Source organism: Macaca fascicularis, chromosome 6 (genome assembly GCF_037993035.2).
Source record: "Macaca fascicularis isolate 582-1 chromosome 6, T2T-MFA8v1.1".
NCBI classification, from domain to species: Eukaryota; Metazoa; Chordata; class Mammalia; order Primates; family Cercopithecidae; genus Macaca; species Macaca fascicularis.
The window spans coordinates 93,341,826-93,350,330 of NC_088380.1; positions in this window are offsets into that span (position 1 = coordinate 93,341,826).

Sequence of the window (8,505 nt, forward strand, 5' to 3'; positions counted from 1 at the left end):
CACACACACACACACACACACACTTTAAGTTCTGGGATACATTGCAGAACGTGTAGGTTTGTTACATAGGTATACACGTGACATGGTGGTTTGCTGCACTCATCAACCTATCATCTACATTAGGCATTTTTCCTAATGCTATCCCTCCCCTCACCCCCCACCCCCCAACAGGCCCTGGTGTGTCATGTTCCCTTCCCTATGTCCACGTGTTCTCATTGTTCAACTATCACTTAATAAGTGAGAACGCGCGGTGTTTGGTTTTCTGTTCCTGTGTTAGTTTGTTGAGAAAAATGGTTTCCAGCTTATTATGTCCCTGCAAAGGACATGAACTCATCCTTTTTTATGGCTGCATTGTATTCCACGGCGTATATGTGCCACATTTTCTTTATCCAGTCTATCATTGATGGGCATTTAGGTTGGTTCCAAGTCATTGCTACTGTGAATAGTGTTGCAAGAAACATATGTGTGCATGTGTCTTTATAGTAGAATGATTTATAATCTTTTGGGTATATACACAGTAATGGAATTGCTGGGTTAAATGGTATTTCTAGTTCTAGATCCTTGAGGAATTGCTACACTGTCTTCCACAATTGTTGAACTAATTTGCACTCCCACCAACAGTGTAAAAGCATTCCTAGTTCTTCACATTCTCTGCTTTATAGCATCCTCCGCTTTATAGGTGTTAACCTGTATGGTTTATGAGTTCATTGACTACCTAATAAATATCTTCTCAAAGTTTGGAGAAAAATATATTCTCAAAAAAAGTATATGTTCCTTTCTCTGTCCCTAGACAATAAACCACTTGAGGATAAATCTGTTTCTATATTACTTGTGAGTCCTCAGAGCCTACCACATTGCTTGGAACATAATAGGCACCCATTTATATTTTTAAATAAATCAATGGAATCATAAAATATACTACCAAAGTGGTATGTTTGAAAAATGTTATTAATAATTAAGATGGATAAGAGGGAAGGGAGATTAGTACATGGTTCTACTTCTGACTTCATATAACTGCCTGAATGTCCATTTTAGTAGTTGTCAAAAATTCAGTTAAACTGTTTTGTGTTCCATGTGTAAATGGTATCATGCAGTATTTGTCTTTTTGTAGCTGGCTTACTTCGTTTAACATAATGTCCTCCAGTTCATCTATGTTGTTGCAAATGATAAGATTTCACAGAAACGGAGTAAAATGGTGGTTACCAGAGGCTGGGGAGTAGGGGATAGGAGATTGGGAAGATATTGGCCAAAGGACACAAAATTTCAGTTAGACAGGATAAATAATTTTAAGAGATTTATTTTACATATCATATTGCATATTTAAAAATTGCTAAGAGAGAAGGTTTTAAGGGTTCTCACCACACACACAAAAAACAAATATGTGAGGTTAATTGATTGATTTTATATATATATATATCAAAAGCATCATATTTTACATCACAAACATATACAATTTTTATTTGCCAATTAACAGAATAAAAACAATGAATAACAATTCAAGCTTGCACAATTAAATCACTATCTGTGGTAGAATTGATGAAGCCTAGATTTCTAAATTAAAAATTGTTATATTAAATGAGTTTGTAACCAAAATGGGTGAAACAGACTTAGAGTCCAAGTCTATAGGACACAAAATCACCTGCATTTTTGACTACAACAAACTGGAATGAGAGTACAGAATTGAGCAATGTAACTGTCAATCACTGAGCAGTGACAGCAGTAAGTGGTCACAGTGGTCGGCTCCATTGAGCCTTCTGGAGATAGTGGCATGATAAAATGCTGTACTCTCTCTGACCTTCATTTGGAAAGCCACGAGCCTTGTCAGCCTTGGCTAGAAGACCGTTCCCTCCAATTTGTGCGAGGGGACCTCAGAATGTACTAGTGTTATCAGAAAACACTCAAGCCACAGGAAATATCACTCTCAAGTAAGAAGGACATATCTAAGTAACAATAGCAGCACCTTAAATTTGAAAGCTCGCATTTACCTAAGCAGCATTTTCATCTAAAACAAAAGAAATTTGGAGAGTATTTTTGGTAATGGTCCTGGTCAAAGAAAAGCATCTGCTTTCATTATTTCAAGCAGCAAATCTACTTTTTTGAATATGCTGTAGGGGCTTGAAAAGATCTCTCAACAGCCCCATACATGTTAAACTGCCTGATGCTTAATGTTAGGTTTATCTTTTTTTTTTTTTTTTCCCACTCTCTTTGGGATGCTCCTCCTACTCATCAAAGCTTGAAAATTCAGCTTGAAGAGCTCACAGTTCTTAACCCAGGTTTTAAATCTAATCAGATGACAGAACCTAGAAATTCATTAACAGTGACTCACAAATCCTCTCTCTCCTATTCCATTTTTTATTTTTTTTTTTCTGTTGCCCTTCTAGCACCTGTGAGTTCCTCACCTTACTGTGGTTTACGACACACACACAAAAATCCAGATTGGGCTTTGCTGTCTCTCATGTTTCCTCTGTCTTTATCTTACAAGTCACTACCTGACATAATTGCATAAATGGCAACCCCAATTCCACAATTACCCTCTTCAAAAGGTCTTTTACCTTGTAAGATGAAATGCAAGTTAGCTCATCATTTTCATTTTCAACTCACTTTTCTCATCATCTTAAGTTTTTAAGGCATTGTACGCTCTTGTCAAATAGGTCTCTTCACTGTTTTTCCTATTGATGCCATGCTTGATTATTGGCTTGGCATTGTTTCTTTCTCATGTATGTGCCTCGGTCTATTTTTCTTTATTTTCTTTATTTTTTATTTTTATTTTTCCATAGGTTATTGGGGTACAGGTGGTGTTTGCTTACATGAGTAAGTTCTTTAGTGGTGATTTGTGAGATTTTGATGTACCCATCACCTGAGCAGTATACACTGCACCTATTTTTAGTCTTTTATCCCTCATTCCCCTCCCACTCTTCCTTCCAAGTCCCCAAAGTCCATTGTATCATTTTTATGCCTATGCATCCTCATAGCTTAGTTCCCACATATCAATGAGAACATATGATATTTAGTTTTCCATTCCTGAGTTACTTCATTTAGAATAATATTCTCCAATTTCATACAGGTCATTGCAAATGCTGTTAACTCATTCATTTTTATAGCTGAGTAGTATTCCATCAATTCCATCATATATATGTATATATGGAATTCCATATATATGATGAAATATATATATATTCTGTGATATATATATAGTATGTATATCACAATTTCTTTATCCATTCATTGATTGATGAGCATTTGGGTTGGTTCCACGACTTTGCAACTCCAAATTGTGCTGCAAGTATCTTTTTTTGAATAATGATGTATGTATTCTTCTTTCTTGAACCTCCTTTTCGAGTCTACTGCTATCCATTTATTACCCAGAGCCCTTCTCAGATGCATTCTCTCCATGAAGCATTTCAGTGTCTCAGAATAGATGTGATTGCTCCTTTTTTTTGAACTCTTCAAATACATAGTTGAAATTATAAACTGTTAATTATCACATACTTCTTTTACAAGAGTATAAGAGTTACTCTTACACTTCTTACTATATTTTTCTAACTAGGCAATAAATTTATTAAGGTATTGAAGCATGCCTTATTCACCTTCGCAGTGCTTGAAAAAGAACCCTGGATATAGTAGTTGATCTGTATAGCTACAGATTGCATTACTGCATATCTAGATAATTATACACATATTAAATTAAGTAGATAAAAGAATTGCAGCTGTATCAAAAAGAAAATGGACCACGTTTTCCTTTATGGCAGAGATGGTGACAATTCTTCACTTGACTTTCTTTTTCTATTAAAAACAGCCCACAACCAGTAAACGGTAGGTTCTTTTAACCAAAAAGTTACAAAGCTTGAACACACAATTCAACAGCCAAAGTGGATAATTAACTCACTCCTGCAGTGACATGTTTTAAACGGTGTGCTTTTCTATCTGTTATATCTACCCAAAGAATAATATTCAGGATTTTCCCACCTACGACATTGTCTCATAATAAATTGTATTGGAAACTTTTGTATGCTCCTCTCTAAAATAGCATACCAACTTCAAAATTTCCTTAGATGGCATGCTGATTACTTAAGAACATCACTTACAAATTATTTGTCAAGTTATTTTTATAAACTGGAGTTTCTGCTGGGGGAAATTACTTTAAATGTTTCGCTGACTTGGGCCTCCAACAAATAGTGCTTGTTGATAAATATTAAACAATCATATGAATATGGAGGTGAAAATCCAAATACCTATGCCATGGGATTTATTATCCTCCTCTAAAGACCCCTGGGATATGGAGGCTAAAAAGTCTATTGCAAAGCCTGTATTATTCATTGAGAAACATCCACTGAGGACTGTGACTTGAAAGTTTTGCAACTTTTGAGTACTTTTACAGGAAAGCAGATTTCTTATCAAAAAATAAGAAAATGCTGAAATATTTGTGCTACCTTTAAAGATATCATCTTTTATGAGGATGGATTTTGAATATAATATATAAAATCTGAAATATCAATTTGGGGAATTTGTAATGTTAGCCTTTGTTTTGTTTCCTGTTGAATGGTTTAAGAACAAAAGATTAACCTGAAAAAAGCCACATTCAAGGGGATGGATTTTGCTCAGCATAGCTTGGGCTGTAGAAAGGCTTGTGGGCATTTCTCACTCTCATTTGGCATTGTCTCAGAGGCCTGATCACGAGTGGTCAGGGATTCAGAAGTGGATGGATTGCCTCTTCATTTTGTCATCAATGGCCTATGACCTTAGCAACCATTCATCCGGTAGTGTTTCTGTTGGTGTTTCATGATCATGGAATGTGAGAGTATGATGGTTAAGAGCATGGTCTAGGAGCTGGGCTGCCTGATTTGAATCACTGCTCTGCCACCGAAGAGCTCTGTAATTTGGAGCAAGTTATTTAACTTCTCTGAATCAGTTTCCTCACCTGTAAAACTGGTATAAGAGTAAGTAATACCTTTCTCTTTAGGTTGTGAGGAATGGATGATTCAGTATTTTAAAGAACTTAGAATATTGCCTGGCATAGATTTAATAACATCAAGTGTGGTAGTTATAACTTGCTCTGTAACCTCAGCACTCAACACAATAAACAAAATAACTGGCATATGGTGAACACTCAATACAGTCTGAATGAGCAGCTAATGACATTTTGATTCATCTAGAAACAAGCAAAAGAAATAAACTATAGTGGGTCAAATAATTTTCACCTTACTACACACCTGCATCTAGTTCATTTTGCCTGATTCTATGGTCTCAGTGAACTTAGAATTGCTCTAACCTTAGTCTCTTCTTATGAATCTTCTCTGATTGTGCTAAACCAAACACCCTTGAACTGTAGAATTGTTTGCTCTTTGGAGAGACTGTGAATATAATGCACTTCAGAATGTCTGTGTAACTGAACACATAGTGACCACCTGGGCTCCTATACTTTTCTCAAGAATGGGGGTAGAGGCTGCTCAGGCTTCATTCTGAGGCTCTGTTGTTACTGCCACTATAATTAGAACCAGGGGGACTTCCAGATCTGACTCATCTTAACCCTAACTCACTGGATATGGTCAGAACCCATTAGGCTGAAGAACATAGCAAGTCAAATCCTTACTTGACTCACCCCTTTTGGCTCCTATTAAAGGTAGTGCATTATCTTCTCTAGTGTCTAATCTCACCATTGGTCTTTTCTTCATCTTTCCACTCCCAAAGTGCAACGTGAGCTGTATGGCAGTCTGACTAGCTACTGTTTTTCTTCAAGGGCTGATGTTCTTAGCTGAGGTTGGTTGTCTAAGTAACAGAGCACCATCCCCTATGCACATTACTGAGTAATAGTTTCTGGGAGACTGTGGAAAGTATGCAGTATTGGCATAATAGATCAAGACTTTCATCAACATAAAAGGAAAGGAATTACAAGGTACTTGCTGACAGGGAATTGTAGCTTGATAGGGCACTCAGGGGGCAGATACACTAAAAGCATTTTGGCACAGTGAAGTGTATTTCCTGGACAGATGTGTTCCATTCGTGAGGGAAGGGCCTCACACTTCTCACCAGTTCTAACATGCCAGCTACAAGTAAGCTGAAGCCTTGTGTGTCAGCTACTGTTATCACAGGAAGTTCAATGTTGTCACCCCCTTAAGGTGACATTACCTCAAGAAAACCAGACCAGAATTGTCTTCAGAGAAAAAGGCAGTGATTCCATTTTTGTTTAATGTTTTCTTCTCTCAGATTGGCAGTCAGGTCACGTTAAAAGTGGCAATATTTTGTTTGGTGTGTAAGCTTATAAAATCCTGGCCATTTCAGCACACAGTTTCTTTTTGCCTTTTACAATTTTTCCTTATAAACTCTAAGTATATTAGTATTATTGACATTCAGAAGGGCTAGCTTACAAAAGTGTTGCTCAGAAAAAATGCGGACATTTACTCAAAGAGAAGAAGAAAGAACCCTTAATAAAATAATTCTTAACATTTCAGTGGAAGCATAATATGTGTGTGTGTGTATATATATATGTTTGTATTGTTGCACATGAGAAAATCTGGAAGGTAGAAATTATTTTCCTCTAATTTTCACACTGCCTATAATTTTCCAGTTTTTCTTGATGCCCAATATTTTCTTTAGAGCTGAATAAGTAGATTCAGAGATTCCCTTAACCCAGAGAGCCCCTTTTCATCAAGTCTAATAAGGAGGCCCCAGACATAACTGCAGTGTCCCAGACTGCCCTTTTATACTAGACGAAAGGTAAAACGAGCCGATCAAGTAACAAATTACAAATTGATGCAGGCAGTGAGAACAGAAGCCTGGTTTTCTGCCCTGTAACGTCTGCATAAAAGTGGAGAATATGGTTAAAAACATTGGCGGCAGCCAGTTACCGGAATAGCTAGCACTTCCAGGAACAAATGCATTCCTAATGAATTTGTGGACACTGCATTTACCGCAACAACAGCAGGTTTTCTCACACATGCACTCCGCAGCACCCGCCTGTGCAGGGTTTATTGACCTTCAGCAAACACTGATGGGAGAGCGGGCTGCCAGAGAGTGAGAGGCAGAGAGCCATCCAAAACATCTTGGAAAGGCCTCTGAGAGAAATTTTTAGTGTTTAGAAGACATACTCTTCTTCCTTCTGCCAAAAGTCATTTTTCTGTTAAAAGATTCAAAGAGTGAAAAAAAAATTATATGGTTTTCTAATGACATAGTCACGCAATCCTTTCCAAGCCCACAATACCTGCCGAGATTTTGTCTCATTCTGAGGCTGCTCTTGTTTCTTGATTGTAGTATAAACATATCTTCTGACTGACTGAGAAGGGCTTTTCTTTTTTCACTGCTCATTTACGTGGTTTTGTAATCTTCGTGTGTATTAAACAGTAAGTGTAGCATGAAGAAGTATGTTTCCATAGGACATAACCTTACATAAACACTAAATAGTTTGGACCTTGGAACTAATTGGCCGGAGAACAGTTCCCCCCCGCCCCCACATCTGGCTAGAAGTAGATGAACCAAAGTCATCGAAGTATGTTTTACTCACTTCAAAGTCACTGGCTGACTCACCTTTGGATACTGATGATAAGAAGTCAATACAGGCCGGGAACAGTGGCTCACACCTGGCGGGATTGCTTGAATCCAGGAGTTCAAGACTAGCCCGGACAACATAATGATACCTCATCTGTATGAAAAAAAAAAAAAAAGAAAAAAGAAAAGAAAAAGAAAACGAAAAAAAAAGTAGCTGGGCATAGTGCTGCATGATTATAGCCCCAGCTTGTGCTACCTGGGAAGCTGAGAGGGGAGGATCCTTTCAGCCCATGAGGTGATCATGAATGGTGACCAATCCAAGTGAAAGAATATGAAACAATCAAATGTGAGACTTCATGATAACTGTTCAAATAATAAGAGATGGATACCTCACAGAAAAATTGTACAAAATGATGTTTTGAGATTCTTTGTATTTCAGAGTATGACAGATACCTAAGAAGTATATGATTCTTTGAAAGATCTCTCCTTTTTAGATAGTCTGTTAAAAAATTATTATTATACTTTAAGTCCTGGGATACAAGTGCAGAACATGTGGGTTTGTTACATAGGTATACACATGCCTTGGTGCTTTGCTGCACCCATCAACCTGTCATCTACATCAGGTATTTCTCCTAATGCTATCCCTCCTCCAGCTCCCTACTCCCCAACAGGACCTGGTGTGTGACATTCTCCTCCCTGTGTCCATGTGTTCTCATTGTTCAACTCCCACTTATGAGTGAGAACATGCAGTGTTTGGTTTTCTGTTCTTGCGTTAGTTTGCTGAGAATGATGGTTTCCAGCTTTATCCATGCCCCTGTAAAGGACATGAACTCATCCTTTTTTATAGCTGCATAGTATTCCATCGTGTATATGTGCCACCCCAAAGGGAGCAATAACCTAAAATGAGAAGGATCATTAAGACAAAGTCTTCTGGAAAGAGGTGATTTAGTGTTAATGAAATATATTAAAAAGGAGAGACAGTAAAGACCGCTCCTTATTACTCCCTTTGGGGAGTCTTTGTTT